This window comes from Piliocolobus tephrosceles, chromosome 10 (assembly GCF_002776525.5).
Source record: "Piliocolobus tephrosceles isolate RC106 chromosome 10, ASM277652v3, whole genome shotgun sequence".
Classification (NCBI taxonomy): domain Eukaryota; kingdom Metazoa; phylum Chordata; class Mammalia; order Primates; family Cercopithecidae; genus Piliocolobus; species Piliocolobus tephrosceles.
The window spans coordinates 116860478-116878947 of NC_045443.1; the positions used below are offsets into that span (position 1 = coordinate 116860478).

General features: G+C 46.2%; 1 long non-coding RNA gene across 1 annotated transcript; it reads right to left on the minus strand.

Annotated features, from left to right (window-relative positions):
- Window positions 1-14615: 14615 nt before the first annotated feature.
- On the minus strand, window positions 14616-17046 carry LOC111543803. The gene is made up of 2 exons (XR_002731955.1): window positions 16969-17046; window positions 14616-15111 (listed from the first exon to the last, which is right to left on the minus strand). It is a non-coding gene; the product is annotated as an uncharacterized LOC111543803 (long non-coding RNA).
- Window positions 17047-18470: the final 1424 nt, after the last annotated feature.

Consider the following 18470-nt stretch of genomic DNA (forward strand, 5'->3'; position numbering starts at 1 on the left):
TGTGTGTGTGTGTGTGTGTGTGTGTGTGTGTGTGTGTGTGTTGGGGGGATCTCCTAAATTATTTTTGTGCATCTCCCTTTTCTGCTGTTTTTATTGATGGGATTTGAGAGGCCAAAGGTGAGTGGGCTATTGGCTTTCTGCCTGAAGGCTCTAAGCCTGGAACACCCTGGAGTTGGCCCAGAAGGAGGCACATCAGTCTCAAAATTCATCACTTAACCCAGTGTCCAGGAGGGTCAGGCATGTGCCCCAGCCTCCTGCCCCCAGGTACCTCACAGGGGTATCAAAAAGATGCAAATAGCCCAGAGGCTTATGAGCTACGGTGATGAATTGACACAGTGGAGTTGCAACTTAGGTTGGGGTTGGAGTCGAAAGTTGGCAAATGGGGCCAAGGCTGCACAAAGTCGAAATCCCTTGTGAACGTCCCTTAGGGAGGCACCAGATTGGAGACAGATGGGCTATCTCCTAGCAGACTGATGAGGCTTCAGTTGAGTACTTACTGAAGTAGTTGTCTTGTATTTTGAGGGCTATGGTGGATAAAAATGACATCTGGTTTATTACTGGAATGGCACTTGGGGTTGACAAGGTGCTCACACCATGAGACTGGAGGTAGAAATTGAGCTGACTGAGGGAAGATGCACCTTGATCTCACCCTCACTCCAAGGCACATAGCAAGATCACTCCCCAGCTTCTCTGAGCACATCTAGTTGGTTTCATGTATGTTACACATGCTTCCACTCCACAGTACCTAATTTCTCTGCGTTCCCCTGAGATCTGAAGGCTACCTTGGGAAGAGGCGTCAGCCATCTTGCTTGAGAACCACCAACCCAAAAGCAAAAGCCTTTATCTATGATATCTTGCTGTTCCATCAGGGGAAAGCACAAAGCTATTTCTAAAAGTAGAAAAAAAATGGTGGAAGGAGCAGCCAGATGTTCCACAGGACCCTGCCAGGAAGGTCATTTCCAAACCCATCCTGGAAGGGCCCAGGATCCAAAGGTCATCAGTTCTGCTTATCTGACCAACTGGCAGTGTCTTCTGTCTGCTGGCAGGAGACAGCTCTTGCCCTTTCCAAAGTCACTGTCCACTGCCTTGCAATTGCCAGCTTGTCTGGTCCAGCTTTGGGTTTGGTGAGACTTTTGCAACATCCCTGGTTGTTTCCCTGGCAATGTGACTACCCAGCCCTAACCCAAAGCAAGGGACTGCCCCTTTCCTGGGGGAAGTTTACAAGAAGGCTGCTTAAATGCCTGCTTCTGGAAAATCTCTCTGTGTGTGTGTGTGTGTGTCTCTCAGTGTATTTCTCTACTTTCTTTTACATTTCCTTTTCTTCTATCCAAAAACAGTGTGCTTGTTGAGGCACTGGTAACCTTGATTAACCAGAACCTCCCATTCCTGGTATTGCTGTTCCTTCGCCCATTTCACCCTCATTACCTTCTGCTTCTAAGGAATGTGATAGATCACCAGGATGCTACTCGTGGTGAGGATTTATCTCAAAAACCAACATCCAAAATGGGAGGGGGATGTGGCTTGAGGTCAAGGACCATGCATCCCAAGCCTTTGACCTTCCCGCTATGGAAACGCGCTGGATGACAGAAACTGGATACATTGTTCCCTTTCCCCAGGGCAAAGTTCCCACCTCTGTGAAAAGGAGGGGTTTGGGGGATAAAAATTCAAAATGTTGGCCTGAGGCCTAAGAGTGTCCCCAAGACAGAGGGAGCTTCACTAAGACCCAGAGGGAAAAGGAAAAGAGCCTCAAACATTTTTAGGAGGTTCTCCATTATAAGAGTAAAAACGAAAAGCAAGATTTGATCTCCCTTCAGTTAATTAGGCAATGCTAATTAACTCAAAGCCCCCACTTAGTAACATTCTGGTTCATTGAGGTTTGACCATATTCCTATCTGCTTTCCTTCCCTTCTTTGAAGGACAGTTGATCTTTCAGAAGCAGAATAAAATTTACATGTTAGAACAAATGTCTCAGTCTCAGAGAGCTCCATCACTTCATTTGCTCAGTCATCCTCTTTTGCAAAAGGGTTTTCTTGGAGAGGCCAAAATTCTGGGTGCTCTCAAAGGCAAAGAAAGCACATTGTCTTCCTTCTCCAGTCCGACTTTCATCTTCTCCTCTGCTGTTTTCTTTTCCCCTCTTCTTTTTCACAAATGTTCAAAATGGTCTCATGCGCATGTGTCTTGCCCCGCTTTCCCCTTTAGCTGAACAGAAAATTTCGTCTTTTGACTTAGTAAAACAAGTCAAAAAACAGGATTCCTCCAAACATGCCTCCTCCCACACCCGCCAGCCGAGTCCAGCTGAGAAACTTTTGCTAGATTCAATGTCATTGAGCAATGCTTTATTGAAACCTTGTTCTCACTTCTGCACCAATAAGCCAATGATACTGACGCAAATGTCATCTCTCCTCCATCTGTGGTTGTTGTTTCTGGAGTTAAAGTTTGTGTGTGTGTGTGTGTGTGTGTGTGTGTGTGTGTGTGTGTGTGTGTTTAGTTCTTTTGATGGCTGTTGTTTTGCATTGTAAATACCATGATGGGGGACCCCCATCAGAACATGGTTTATTTAATAATTTATTTCCTATTTATTGAGTAATATTGGGAAAAGAGAAGGACCACCTCTTTCCCTGAATTGCTATTGAGAATTGGCCCATCTCCCAGCTCTGGGTGCTGCTGTCTGCAGCAGGGGCATTACTGCCCAGGTAATGAGTGCTAGAATCACCAAGCAAATTGAAGCTGGCAGAAATGGAGGCTTCGGTCACACAAATTAGGCTGAAATGGAACTAAAACACTGGTTATCTCTGACAAAACCTCATTTAGATGGAAATTAATTGAATAAAATGCTTACACACGAACAAACGTCTATTAAAAAGTCACAATTCCTTGAAAAAAAAATGAAGAAAGAAAAATTGTAAACCCTTTCTCTTTCTGGCCAAGAAAAGCTATGCCTCATCTTCTAATGAGCCAAGTCAAAAAGACTACAATGGTATTCCTATGTGTTTCTTTGGCCCTTGTGTCAGTCTGAATGAAATAGGATGGGTCTCTAGCCTCAGTCTCGTCATCTGTAAAATGGGGTTTGTCCTATATATTATCTGCACGATGTAGGAAATGGGGGCCCAAGCCCTGATGCTGTGGACTCCATACTGTTGGATATATTGTCCCTTTTGTCTTCTGCTGACTGTAGATTAAAGGGTGTCAACCAAGGAAGGAAACAAAAAAGTAGGGCCTGGACTTCATTTGCAGAGTGAGATCACAGTCGCTGAGTCCCACGGTCATATATGGGAGACCTCAAGTTGCTGTCACCTTGATAACTCTTGTATCCTGGGTTAAAGCCCTCTGTATTTAGTTTGAAGTTCTCTCCAAGCCCCGTGGTCCAAAGTCATCACGGGAGAGACCAAGATGGGCTTACCTTGCCCTGCTCTGGATTTAACCACTGTTCATTGTCAGGCTATATTTTTGTACAATCATTCAAACAATCCAGTGACATAGGTCATATTGCCACTTTTCAGAGGAGAAAACTGAGGCCCAGGAGGGGGGGAGTTGACATGCCCAAGCTCCCTTGAGCTCAGATTGGCTTGACTCAATGTCCAACGTTCCCTTGGTAGCTTTTTCTCCGGGGTCCTATGCTGTAAGAACTTCCCTCCGCACTGTATATTTTTTCTCCCAATTCTTAGCTATTTCTTCAAGCAATGATTGGCCAAGGACCTAGCATAATCCACCACATTGGCCTAGGGGACGTGGTGCACCCCAAGGCCATTTCTCTACATTGGAGCCTGCGAATCTCCTCTGGAAAATTCCCAACCTGAGGACCCACCATGAGCCCAGCTCAGCCTGACCAGACAGCCTCTTCCTGGAGCATCCACATCAGAGGGAAAGAAGCTGCTGTGTCCTCCAGCATCCTGGGACCCTGTCCTCTGCCCAGTGACACAGCAGCCATGGCTTGCTTGATTTCTGGTCTCCAAAGCTAAGCATAACCTTCCCGGGGTTTCTGGTTTTTCAGCCTGTACGAAACATGTCTCTGCTCTAATTAAAAGTCCCATGGTATGGTGTTCTCATGTATGGCTCAGTGTCCTCTGTTTATATGGGGTACTCAGAAGTAAAAAGTGGGGAGGGAGACAAGGAGGTAGAGAAGACTTAAGTAGCACCTGCTGCATGTCATACATGTTCACACTGCTCAGCTCACATCTTTAATCTTCCAAACAAACGTGTAAGTATTTTGGGTGTTTGTATGTACAGTATATATACCAAATATATATATGATATATAGATAGATATATATAGATATATATATGTATGTGTGTGTGTGTCTGTGTGTGTGTGTGTTAGTAGCATCTAAGGGGCGCCTTAGGTGACCTTTTTGGAAGCATTTTATGTGTCTTATCTTAGTCTTCAGCAACAACCAACCCTATAAAGTAGGTATTTAGGAACTTCTTATAAATAAGGAAACAGAGGCTTAGAAAAGCAAAGTCAGCCAGGCACAGTGGCTCATGCCTGTGATCCCAGCACTTTGGGAGGCTGAGGCGGGCAGATTACCTGAGGTCAGGAGTTCGAGACCAGCATGGCCAACGTGGTGAACCCCATCTAAACCCCTACTAAAAATACAAAAATTAGCTGGGCATGGTGGTGGGCACCTATAGTCCCAGCTACTCAGGAGGCTGAGGTACAAGAATCACTTAAACCCGGGAGGCGGAGGTTGCAGTGAGCTGAGTTCACACCACTGCACTCCAGCCTGGGCCACAGAGAGACAACCCACCTCAAAAAAATAAAAAGAAAACAAGAAAAGCAAAGTCACTTGCCCAAGGACCACAGAATCCAGAATCGATGATAATATCCAGGCAGGCTAACTCCAAAGCCCAGGCTGTCAACTTCTTTGCTCTGTAGCACTCCAGTATGTGTAATGAGTTTGGTGGAACTCTTTTCCTCTAGGATCTTCTTCATGGTTGGGAGGAAGGACACAGATTTTGGAGTCCAAAGACTTAGATTCAAATCTAGACCCTGCCATTACCAGCTAGGTAGTATTGGGCAAGCACTATATATCTTGTTGGTGCTTGATTGGTTTGCTCATCTGTAAAATGGGATAGCAACAGCCACCTCCCTGGGCTGCTGTGGGAACTAAATGAGATGGCGGCTTTAAAAAATAATGAGGCACCAAAAGTAGTCAGTGACTGTTAAAAAGCAACATGACTATTTCCTAAACTGAGACTGAGCTATGGTGGTGAAGATTGAGTAGATAGCCTAAAATAGCCAACTTGGATCTGCAGGAGCCCTGTAAGGCCCTGCGGGGAAATGTCCTCAATGTGGAATTAAATTGTTTCTTTCCCTCCAGAGCAGGGGCTGAAAACACCCCCCGGGACAGGCAGGTGAGGGAAGCAGACAAGGTTAGAACTGCGGGGAACTGGAGAACTCAATAGATGAACACCAGATCGAAACCTCAGCTCGGAGTTGCCAAATCTTCCCATTTTTCAAGACAGCCTGAATTTTTCCATCTTAAAATCTCCTGATTTTAAAATATTCATAACTCATTGTTTTTTTCAAACACTATGTGGCTCCAAAAAATTACGCGCACACACAAACCAGTCCACTACCGAGTTGATTATCAACTAGGGGAAAATGATCAAAGAAAACAGGTGATTGCCAGTACTCCCCTTGTCTCCTGCCCAGCAGAAATTTCCCTTAGGAGTCATCGGATGGGCTAATCTCCTTTGAGTAAATCCATGACTATATACCACACTCCCCAAGTCCCCCCAAGCACACTGATTTCTTTCTCCCCAAATAGGTTTGGATAAAGCAACAACCAGTGTCCTCCTCTGAGGCTCCATCAATAAATAATGGTAATTACTACTAATAATAAACTTTTATGGATCAGTTATCACCTGCCACGCCCTTTGCATTAACTTATCTCCTTTGGGGAGGGTTACCTAATTTTTTTACTTTTAATTTTTTGGGGTACATACACTTATTTCATTCTCATAACAACATCATTTAGCCCCATTTGACAAAGGACAAAATTGAAGCTTATGGAGGGAAGATCACATAGCTAGTAGGTATTTGAACTTAGGTCTGTGGGCTCCAGGGCCATTTCTGCTACACCTCTTTATCCCTGAGGGTCGGAGCTCCATCAACTCAGAGCCAGCCATCCTTAAGGGCCTCTGGTAACTTCTTCTCATAAATTATGGCTGCCAGGAGACTGGAGGATGCCTTCACCTTTCTATCTCCTGCTCCAGCCCCCGGTTACCAGAATCCATGTGTTTGTTTCTCCAGCAATTGCTCTCAACAGGCACTTCTCCCAACCCAGGTGTCTGGGCTGCAGAGGAGAGAGACATCCCTCCGGAGATGTCTCTCTCCCAGGCCAGATTAACAGCTGCCCAACGATGGAGCGGAGGTGGCACGCATTCAACACTCCCACCTGGGCAGCCCTGGGGACGCACACAGCCCTTCCATGGGGTGAAAACAAAGGCATAAGCAGAGGGGCGGGAGGAACATCAGAAAACAAATCCTCCTGAGAGCCAGGGACCAAGACTTGCTGCATGACCCTAAGTAAATCAAGCCCCTCTCTAGGACCTAGTTACTCTACCTGTTAAAAGGGAATGCACTAGACCAGTGGTCCACAACCCTGGCTAGATATTAAAATCACCTGTGAACTTTACAAAACCACACATGCTGGAGTTCCACTCCACCCCAAATAATAAGAATCTCTGAGGGTGACACTGGTGTTTCTAAAAGGCTCCCTAGAGCATTCTGATATGGAGCCAGGATTGAGAGTCACTGAATTAGATGGCACCTGAAATACCATCCAGGTCTGGTGTCCTAGGCATGTTACTAGATGTCATAATGGGGACAATAAAACCAGCACAAAAAGCGCCCAACACATACAGAGCCTGCTATGTGCTAGGCATGCTTCTAAGTGCTTCACATATGTGAACATAAATTATATATTCACTGCCACAACATCCTTATAAGATAGATAGTACAATTTTTGACGCCTATTTTGCAGATGCAGAAACTGAGGCACAGACAGTTTTCCCCAGGTCACACAGATAGTAAGTGGTAACTGCTGGATGCTAGGATAAAAGTGAGTCCAAAGAGGCACGTGAAACAGCCTTGTGGGGTCAAAAAGGCATCACAGAAAAAAACTGACCTCTAGGTTGATCCTGGGAGATGGGTAGGTGTTGGTCAAGCAAAGGAAGGGTTAAAAAAGAGGAGGGAAAGGGCCAAGCACAGTGGCTCACACATGTAATGCCATCTCTTTGGGAGGCAGAGGCGAACGGATCACTTGAGGTCAGGAGTTCAAGATTAGCCTGGCCAACATGGTGAAACCCCATCTCTACTAAAAATACAAAAATTAGCTGGGCATGGTGGTGCATACCTATAATCACAGCTACTCCAGAGGCTGAGACAGGAGAATTGCTTGAACCTGGAAGGAAGAGATTGCAGTGAGCCGAGATCGCAACACTGCACTTCACCCTGGGTGACAGAGCAAGACTATGTCTCAGAAAAAAAGAAAAGATAAGAAAGAGGAGGGAAGGGAGTCATCTCCAACAGGGGCAATTCAGAGTGCACAGGGCCAGAGTCAGTGACACCCACCTGCCTCCCCCACGTCCCCAGCATATTCCTTCCATGAGGCTTCTTACCACCTATAACCAGTTTGCTTACTTGTTTACTTGTTTACTGCCCATCTCCATGAGGACAGGAGTCTTGTCGACCTCATTCATCTCTGGACGCCCAGCAGCACATGGCCAGCCATCAAGTGATTGAATCTCCCTGGAGTGCCAGCCCCGCTCCCTTTCAATACCCATTCATTCTTGAGCTGGTTAATTTTTAGCTTATATCAGGGACAGAGAGTGGTACTAGGAGGACTGTGGCAAGGCTGTGACATTGTCCCACACAGGGACTCTGAGGATCTCTCATGCACACTCTCTTCCCACCCTGGGAGAGAGAGAAGGCAGCATGAATGGTTGGGTAGACATGAGCACCTATCGTTTGTCCAGCATTGTTCGAAGCACTGGATATATACCCTCAGATGAGAAAATGGTACAATTTTTAAAAGGCTGTGGCTTTAAGCAAGGACTTGTGAATCAGACAGACCTGGACTGGAGCCTGCCTCTGCTGCTTCCTCACTGTGTGTCTGTGTGTCAGTGACCTAACCTCTCTGAGCCTCAGGTTCCTTATCTTTCCAATGGAAATAGTAAAAGGATCAATCTTATAAGACTGCTGTGAAGATTAGTAGAGGTGATGCCTGGAAAGGACTTAGCAAAGTGTCTGACTGAGTGTTCGTTCCATTGTTACTGATCATTTAAAAAAAGGGGGGGGACCAGGCGCAGTGGCTCACGCCTGTAATCCCAGCACTTCGGGAGGCCGAGGAGGGTGGATCACGTGAGGCTGGGAGTTCGAGACCAGCCTGACCAACATGGTAAAACCCCGTCTCTACTAAAAATACAAAATTAGCTGGGCGTGGTGGCACCTGCCTGTAATCCCAGCTACTCGGGAGGCTGAGGCAGGAGAATCTCTTGAACCCAGGAGGTGGAGGTTGCCATGAGCCAAGATCATGCCATTGCACATTCCAACCTTGGCAACAAGAGCGAAACTCTGTCTCAAAAAAAAGTGGGGGGGGTGGGGGTAGATGCTCAGTTGGGTATGTAAGCTCATGATAATTTCTGGGAGGATTTCAGGTCACCTTGGCAAAAGATAGAACAGTACAACACGAGATTCTCAAGAGAGGCACTCCCACCTGCCACCCTCCATAAGGATCTCCTCCTCTCAGAAGGATCTAAAGCCTCCTGAGAACTTGGCAATCTTCCTATGTAGATCCCCACCCTGATATTTCAACATCTTCCACGCAAGTAGTTCTAGCATGAACCCATCAGTGGAAAGACACTGGGGCACTGTTCAGGCTTTTCCACCCATAGTGGGTTTACAAAACAGGTTTACCACTCCCTTGGAACGCTGTCACTCCACCATTGTATAGCTATGGCCAACCTATAGCCAGATGACTCATGGAAATTTTTCTTTTGGTCTTTTTTTCCCCCCTTTGCCATGGAAACTTGTCAAATGTTTTCTGAAGGTATAACACTGTGTTCCTTTGACAATACACTCTCAATTGAAAACCAAAATAACACAAATCACATCAAATAGAGTCATATTGTCACATGGAATAGATACACACACACACACACACACACACATCCTGAGAGACAGAGAGAGAGAGAAAGAGAGAGGATTTGTTTTTTCCCTTCAGTCTCTGTCACCTCAAAACCTATTTCTAGATCAAGGTATCTTAATCTAAAGAAAACCATGCCCTCCTGCGCTTGGGCTTCATAGAGTCTGTGAATCATTTGAAACTCCAAGCCAAGTTTTCTGTATTAAAATATCAGCATTTCAGTGCAGTGGAGGTATATATTTCCACCAGTTTTCCAAGGGATTCAACTCAATGAAACCTTCAGGATGCTTCTGCAAAACCCATCTTCACTCTCTTTGGATGTGGTGGTGTTTCTAGTTGCCTCCCATAGCCATGCCCCCTTCATCCATGGTAATAAAAAACCTCAATTTATAACTGGGATTATAGCCACCCAGAATAAAGACTGCATCTCCCAGCCTCCTTTGCAGCTAGGGGTGGCCACAGCTGCAAGATGTCTGAGCTATAGACAGAATTCTTGGTGGTAGTGTCCAGAAATTTTTATGAAAGAGATTTGTCATGTGCTTTTTCCTTCTTCATCCCTTCCTTTTTCTTGCTGGCTGGAATGTGGACATTATTGCTGGAATGCAGGTGACTTCCTGATTCATGAGGTGGTTTTGGGAATAGAGCCCATATGGATAAAGCACTAAGATAGAAGCGGTCTCCAGCTTGAGGACATGGTGGAGCAGGGACACATATTAGCCTCAGACAGAATCTCTCTGGACTTCAATGTTAAGAAGAAATAAATTTATTCTCTTATTTCAGCCACAGTTATTTTGACTGTCTGTTGTTCACCGCTAAAGCTACTCAGAACTCAAATTCAGGGTGAAGCTAAGACAGTCCCCAAAAGGAATATCTTGTTAATCTCTCCTTCTCCATCTCTATATATCCTCCCCAGCTCCTCCAGTCTTCCTCCTGCTCCCAGAACAAAGCTTGAGAATGCTCTCAGCTGAACGCTCCTAAAAGCTGTCACTGCAGACTTAGAAAAAGCTGTTTCTAAGTAGTTGTCTGGCAGCAAAGTCACCAACTGGTCAAACTGGATTCTGCTCTGACTGCAGAGGTATCTGGAAAAGGGGCCTCAAGATTACAGACCTTCCAGCTCTCCCTTTTCCAAAGATCTCAGAGCCACCCTCTGTATAAGGGGCTCATGATGGAATTCTTCATAAATGCTCCAAACTGAGAGGAACATGTACCACTTTCCTAGCCAGGCTCTAGACAGAGGAGGCAGAATGATTTATCCCTTAGTATAATTTTAGTACTGGGAAAGTTCTTTTAAAGCAATACCAACAACCACAGAATTACAGAATTTGGAAGACTCTCCATCAGAATAAGCCAGGTTATGCTGCAATAACAAATAAGTCCAAAATTTCAATGCCTTGAAAGAGCAAAGACTTCTTTCTCACCCGTGTCCATTGTGGGCCAGCAGGGTCAGCCTACTCATTACTGATGTTGACGACTATGACGCTGATGATCATAGGGCAGAGGGAAAAAGAACTCACCCAAGGGTGCTGCCTACACAGAACCAAGAGGCTCCCACGAGCTCCCAACGTGCCTTGAACTGGCAGTGACAGACATTACTTCTGCTCACAACTCATCGGCCACAGCTAGTTATATGGCTCCTTCCAACCACGGTGGCATCAGGAAGTGCATTGCTACCTCACAGGGGCCCAGAAAGCAGGAGGAGGAGGAAGAGAAACCAGAAATGTCTGGCAAACAACACTAGTTACAACCTCAAACCACCCATTTCATTGAATCCTGACTATGGGTCAGGTACTGCTCTAGGTGGCAACGAAACAGCCATGAACAATCAGACATAAGTCCCTGCCCTCTGCCTGCATGGAGCTTACATTCTAATGGAGGAAGCAGAGAAACAAATAACTAGAGATGTAAAATGTTACTATCAGTTAATGGCAAGTGCTGTGAGGAAAAGTAAACCAGCTAATGTGAGAGAGTGATTTATTAAGTGGTTAGAGAAGATTTATCTGAGTAGTTGAAATGTAAGTAGAGACACAAATGAATGAAGAGACTTGCCTTATGGAGACCTGGGGGAAGAGTGTTCCAAGCAGTGGGAACAGCAGGCAGGAAGACCTTCAGGCAGGAACATGCTTGATTCTTCCATCTGAGGGTCAGAAATGAGGACCCTGTGATTGAAGCCCATGACCAAGGAGTGGGTATTAGCAGGAAATCCAATGAGAAAGGTAACCAGAAGCCTTCTTTTTTTCTTCATAAAATTTTGTAGTACTGTCACCAGAAATGCGTCCTGATCCAGATCCCAAGAGAGGGTTCTTGGATCTCACACAAGAAAGAATTCCAGGAGAGTGCATACAGTGAAGCCAAAGCAAGTTTATTAAGAAAGTAAAGGAATAAAACAATGGCTACTCCATAGGCAGAGCAGCCCTGAGGGCTGCTGGTTGCCCATTTATGGTTATTTCTTAAATATATGCCAAACAAGGAGTAGATTATTCATGAGTTTTCTGGGAAGTAGAGGGTGGGGGGAAGCGGGGGGTGGGGGAAAGTGGGGGGGTGGGAGGGCAATTTCCGGAACTGAGGGTTCCTCTCCTTTTTAGACCATGTAGGTGTAAACATAACTTCCTTACGTTGCCATGGCATCTGTAAAGTGTGGTGGCGCTAGTGGGAGTGTCTTTTAGCATGCTAATGCATTATACTTAGCGAATAATGAGCTGTGATGATCAGAGATCACTCTCATTGCCATCTTGATTCTGGTGGGTTTTAGCTGGCTTCTTTACGGCAACCTGGAACTTTGTGACCTGTATCTTGTGCCAATCTCCTATCTCATCTCAAAGACCTTGTGACCCAAGGTCTTTGTGACCTGTACCTTGTGCTGACTTCCTATCTCATCCTGTGACAAAATGCCTAACTTAGTGGGAATGCAGCCCAGCAGGTCTCAGTCTTATTTTACCCAGCCCCCATTCACCATGGAGTTGCTCTGGTTCACATACCACTGATGGTATCTGACATTCTTTCTATTGTTTATTTATTTTGTGAACCCCAAAAATCTGAGACACGTTTCAGTTAATTTAGAAAGTTTATTTTACCAAGGCTGAGGACACGCCTGTGATACAGCTTCAGGTGGACATGTGCCCAAGGTGGTAGGGGCATAGTTTGGTTTTATACATTTTAGTGAGACAGGAGACATCAATCAATATGTGTAAGATGTACATTGGTTCAGTCTGGAAAGGTGGGACAACCAGAGGAGAAGGCGGGACAACTTGAAGAGGGGCGGGGGCTTCCAGGTCATAGGTAGATAAGAGACAAATGGTTGCATTCTTTCCAGTTTCTGATTAGCCTTTCCAAAGGAGGCAATCAGATATGCATGTATCTCAGTGAGCAGAGGGGTGACTTTGGATAGAATAGAAGCAGGTTGGCCCTCAGCTGCTCCCAGCTTCACTTTTTCCTTTAGCTGAGTGATTTGGGGGCTCCAAGATTTATTTCCCTTTCACAATCTGTTTATTGATACACATGAAAGCAGGGATTTTGCCTCATTTACTGCTTCATCTCTAGCCCCACGGCTAGTGCTTTCCAAGTAAGAATGTAACAATTATGGAATGAATGAATCCGTGAGTAAATGAACAGACTCTCCCACTCCCTGCATCTGGCTCCTCCTCATATGTTCACTGAGTGGCACCACCATTCACCCCATTGAAAGGTCTGAAAACCGAGACACGCATTTGACGAAACTTCTCTTCCCCTCTCACCGCAATCAGCAGTCAAAATGCTCCTGCTTCTTTAATAGATCGTGATTATATCCACACTTTACCGCTCCTCAGCCAACAACGCAGCCAAGGTTGCCATTTCACTGGGACCACTGCAGCAGCCTCCTAGCTGGTCTCCCTAAAGCACCCGTAAGATCTTCTCCAAAAGCAGACAGTGGTTTGCGTGGAACTCAGTTCTCATCACAGCACACTCCTCCTCCAAAGAGTTCAGTGGTTCTTCAGGGTGCTCAGGACAAAGTCTAACCTCTTAATGGAGTCTGCAAGGTCCAGTGTGAGCAAGGGCACACCCACCTCCCTGACTATTTCCCCTGATAATCTATGCTGACAGTTACTCAGGGAGGTAGGTGTTGAGATCACCTCCATTTTACAGATGACAAGACAGAGGTTCAGAGAGACTAAGTTCCTTGCCCAAAGCAGCAGAGCTAATGGGATTCAAATCCATATCTGGTTGAGTTACTACTCACTATGTTTTACTGTCTTTCTTAAGTGGGAAATAGCAGCCCGGTCACTTCCTGAAAATTCTGGTTAGTTGAGATATTGGTTCCCTAAACCCGGAAGAAGTATTTGGACCATGAAAGATCTCAGACGCCTTGATTTAGGCTCAGGTGTAAGAAATAGAGCCCCTGAGAGCCCAGTTGTGGATGTCCCTTCTTGAGGATGGGTGGATAGAGGGCAGGATGATCCTCTCCATCCCATAGCTGAGCCCTGACTCCCTTCTGTTGGCAGCACGTGCAGCAGAGGGGAGCTCCTATTGAGCTTGCGGGGCCCCCAGCCCTGCTCCAGCTCCAAATGGCTTTCACATTAGTAACATGTAAGGATCCTCTGCTCGACGCACGATAGCTCCTCCCGGGCAGTTGTCACTCTCCCAAATGTCAGCATGTTCCTGGTGTTATTTGTTCTGCTGAGAAAGTCTGGAAGGGCTGAAGGAGGTTTCAGAGAGAGAGAAGCCCAGCAAGAAGGTAGGGGAAGAGGTGGTCCAGTGACCTAAAGTTCAGCTGTGTTCTGCCGGTAGTCTGGGTTTGGAAGGCCAGTGCTCTGGCTGGGCATACACCAGGGGTCAGGTGGCACAGGCTCCCTGGGCAGCTGAAGGTACAGGTTTTGCAGCCAATCATCCCAGATCTGACCCTGTGCCTTAGATTGTTCGACCGTAAAATGTGGTTAACAATAGGACTTCTACCTCCACGGGTTGTTAGGAGGATTAAAAGAGGCGCAACATATAGGGCATTTAGTAGAGCTTGGTACGTGATAGTTCTTAAATAATGATGGGTATCATTACTTTCATTTTGTTGTTATTATTCACAGAATCACATAGTGGTTAAGAACACAGACTCTGGAGCCGGATTGCCTAGACGTGAATCCCAGCTTTGCCACTTAGAAGCTGTGTGACCTTGGGCAAGTTATTTAACCGTTCTGTGCCTTGAGGTTGTCATCTGTGAATGGGGATAATAATACCTACCTTAGAGCAATTCAGGTGAGAATTAAATAAGTTGATATATGCGAAGCACTTACAATTGGTACTAAATGTTAAATACGTATTTATTATTATTATTATTGCCACTATGATTATTATATGCAAAGGTGGTCAGGGAAGGCAATTCCCAGAAAGAATTTTGGAGAAAATAATAGAAGAAAGCTAGAGCTCCAATAAATAAGTGTTACTTTCCCAGGATTGTGAGGGCATAGGCTCATTTAGGGAGGGACTCATTGCAGGCTGTTTATTTTATTTTGTTTATTTATTCATTCTTGCCGGGGTGTGCGGCAGAGAAAAGAGGCCTGGGCTTGAAGTTCAGACAAACCTAAGTTCAGAATCCATAAGCTGGAGGCCTCAGGCAGGTCACTTCCTGTCTTGTGCCTCAGTTTCCTTATCTGTAAAAAGGGAATAACGATAGCATAAAATTTCCAGGGGGCTGTGATGAAAATTAAAAAGAGCATGCTTGGGAAGCCTTGGTGCCTGGCATCTTCTATGGACTGCAGAAATATTAGTTAATATTCTGATGCTGTTACCTCATGTAGAGTCTACCCAGTGGGAGCTAGGCAATTCAGACCCAGGGTTGCTGATATGACATCATCTACTCATCCAAGATATGCTGGGCTTCTACAGTGCAGCAGGCACCCTCTAGGTGCTGGGGATGCCACTATGAACAGGACATCCAAAGTTCCTGCTGTATGGAGCCAAGTGTGCTGGAAATTCCATTAGTGTCATTGTAGGGGAGTCTGAGAAACGAAAGAAATAAAAAGGCATGAGCATGCTGACTTCCTATTTTCTGGAGGATGTGCTGGGATCCAGGGCCACCCAAAAGAACCAACTCTGAGACGGGTCTTCAGACCCTGGGGAGGGGCTGGGGGCTGGGGATCCCCTAGGGGAGGGTGGGAACTTTGGTTTCTTACTACATTGAAAAGAAAAGGCACCGAATCTGGCAGCTGTGTCTTTGTCCTGCTTGGTCCCAGCACTACCTGTGTAGCTTCAGACCACCACTTCCCCCCAGTTTTGCGCGTGCAGGGTGATCTCATCCTCCTCTGGGCTGTTTTGAGAATTAATAGTGGTATGCCCCATATGAAAGCTCTAAGAGGATGGCAGCCAAGAGAACATTGCTCTGGTTCCCAGGATCTAACGTCCGTACCCTGCACCACAGTGCCCTCTAAGGTCTCTTCTTCCCTGGTGGAACCAGCTTGGAGGCCCCTCCTTTTCCCGGGCCTCTCCTGAGCCTGGCGTCATATTTTCACCTGATTGGTGACGGCCCATGGGGTTTAGTGACCACTTTCCTCGTGTGTTAGCTGACTCCTCACCAGGTGGCCGAGTTAGCAGGAGCAGCTGCCTCCCTCCTCAGCGTCCTGACATGAAGGGCTGGCTGGATCCAGAAATGCAATGAGAGCCCAAAGGGGAACAGGACACCAGGCAGTGTGGAAGGATCGCCAGGTAAGGCTTGGCCAATATTGTCTCATACTGGTTATTACCGTGCACTCCCAAGTCCCCCCAACTTGGATTCCAATCCTTGGTCAGCTGTGTGGTCCAGAGCAGGTGGCTTCACCTCTCTGAACCACAAGGATTTCATGAGGTCATGAATAAAACTGTTGATCACAGGGCTGGGTGCATGGTTAGTGTTCAATAAATGTGAGCCATGACTTTGACTTCAGAGGCAGTGTAGCAGATGAGACAAGAGTCAAACTGCCCAGGTTCAAATCCCAGCTCTGCCACGGACATAGGCATGTCAGGTAATCTCTCTGTGCCTCAGTTTCCTCATCTTTAAAATGTGTTTAATAAAACATCCTTCCTGACTGTCATGGTGGCTCACGCCTGTAATCCCAGCAATTTGGGAAGCCGAGGGGGTGGATCACCTGAGGTCCAGAGTTTGAGACCAGCCTGACCAACACGGTGAAACTCCGTCTCTACTAAAAATACAAAAATTAGCCAGGTGTGGTGGCAGGTGCCTGTAATCCCAGCTACTCCGGAGGCTGAGGCATGAGAATCACTTGAACCTGGGAGGAAGGCAGAGGTTGCAGTGAGCAAAGACCATGCCATTGCATTCCAGCCTGGGCAACAAGAGTGAAACTCCACCTCAAAATAAATAAATAAATAAATAAATAAATAAATAAATAAATAAATAAAACATCCTTCCTAGTAGGATTGTGGGGAGAAGTATAAGAGTTTTAGGCACATACATTTAAAGTGCTCAGAACAGAAACTGGCACAGGGCAAGTGCCCCATAAATGCTAATGATTGTTATTTCTATTTTCTACCTTTGCATCCTCTCTCTCCTCCCCCTCATCCTTGAAATGAGAAGGTGGATTAGGTCATCAAGGTTCAGTTCCCTGCTCCTTCGCCAGGCTTCCCCTCCTTCTGGGTTCCCTGGTACCAACTGAGCCGCGTTTTAGGCAGAGGGGTCCTCTGGAGGTTTGGGGTGGCCTGGAAACGGAGAAGGAGGGGAGTTTCTTCCTGAACATACCACACCAGCAGACTCGCCAATAAATAAACACAGCCCCATCGGCACATAAACACACACTCACTCCTGCACCCACTCAAATCCACACACAAACTCATTCCAGCCTGTCCCACTCACTCAGAAACCTCACCCCAGCCCCTGCCCAGGTCCCAGGCAGGGCTAGGTTTCTCTGGTGCGTCATGCGGCATGCAGTGATTCTCCCCACAACTGGTTTCCAACTCAGCCGGCCCCGCCCAGCTGTAATTACAGAGAAAGCGGAGGCTTCTGTGCCCAGTCATGACGTCAGCCCGAAGCTTCCAGCCTGATGAGCTCACCCCACATCCAGCGGGGGCCCAGTCACTCGGGACATGTCATGCCGTGGGGTCCCGACCATTCTCAGCTGGGGAGGAGGGCAGGGGTCTCCGTCTGTCGGTTAAGCACAGATCCGGGATTCAGAACAACCCAGGTTCCCATCCAGGCTCTGCCACGCCATATCTGTGTGCAAGGGCCAAGGCTCTGCGCCTCTGTTTTTTCACCTGCAAAATGGGGGTGATGATAATAGTGACACTTAACTATTGAGTGAGGGTTTAACTCAGTAATGCCTGAAATGTACTAACTCTAAAAGCAGATGCACAGGAGGCAATGGCTGACAGTGATTGTTTTTCTCCGTATTATTATTTTTAGCAAACTGCCTCATGCAAACACTGTTTAATATCAAAACAATTTCTCAACCTATGACTCACCGAATTCCTTAATATCCTCAACTTACCCTCATCTCGTGAAGAAGGCAGGGCTGAGACCCGAAAGCCCACAGAGGGAAAACAACATGCCGAAAATTGTCTACCTGTTGCGGACAGATCAAAGATTAGAACCAAAGCCGAAGAGGCCTCCGGGCCAAAGGAGGATTTGTAAATTCATTCTTCCAGCTGTGTGGTTAGAGCAGGAAAGTCTAGATCTGGGGCTTTGAGTTTCAGACCAGACATCCTGCCTGAGTATACTACTTTTCAATAATTATCAGTATTAACAGTCGTAATAATAACAGAAGCTACTATTCATGAACAATTCTATGGTAGTTTTCTCATCTGTAAAATGGGATAATACTGGTACTCTTACCTCACAGGATTGCTGCTGAGGATTAAATGAGTTCATATTTATAAAGCCCATAGAGCAGGGCCTGGCATGCAGCAAACATTATGTAATTGACAACTCAAAATGCAAAATACAAAGGTGCCCATCAGAGTGCTAGGTGCTGAAAGAGAATGACCTCATGTATTCCTCATGGCACATCTGTGAATTGGCTACTGTTCCATCCATTTATAAGGAGGAAAACTGACAACTTGGAGGTGCTTGAGAATAATGTTACTGGCTATAAAGACGCTTTGCTTGACCAAACATTAATCAGATTTCTGAATCTTCTCCTAAGCTCATCTGTGAGGTTCCTTATAAAAATTCAGTTTTGGGCCAGGTGAGGAGGCTCATGCCTGTAATCCCAGCACTTTGGGAGGCCAAAGCAGGTGGATCATGAGGTCAGGAGTTCAAGACCAGCCTGGCCAAGATGGTGAAATCCGTTTCTACTAAAAAATAAAAAAATTAGCTGGGCATGATGGCGGGTGCCTGTAATCCCAGCTACTCGGGAGGCTTGAACCTGGGAGG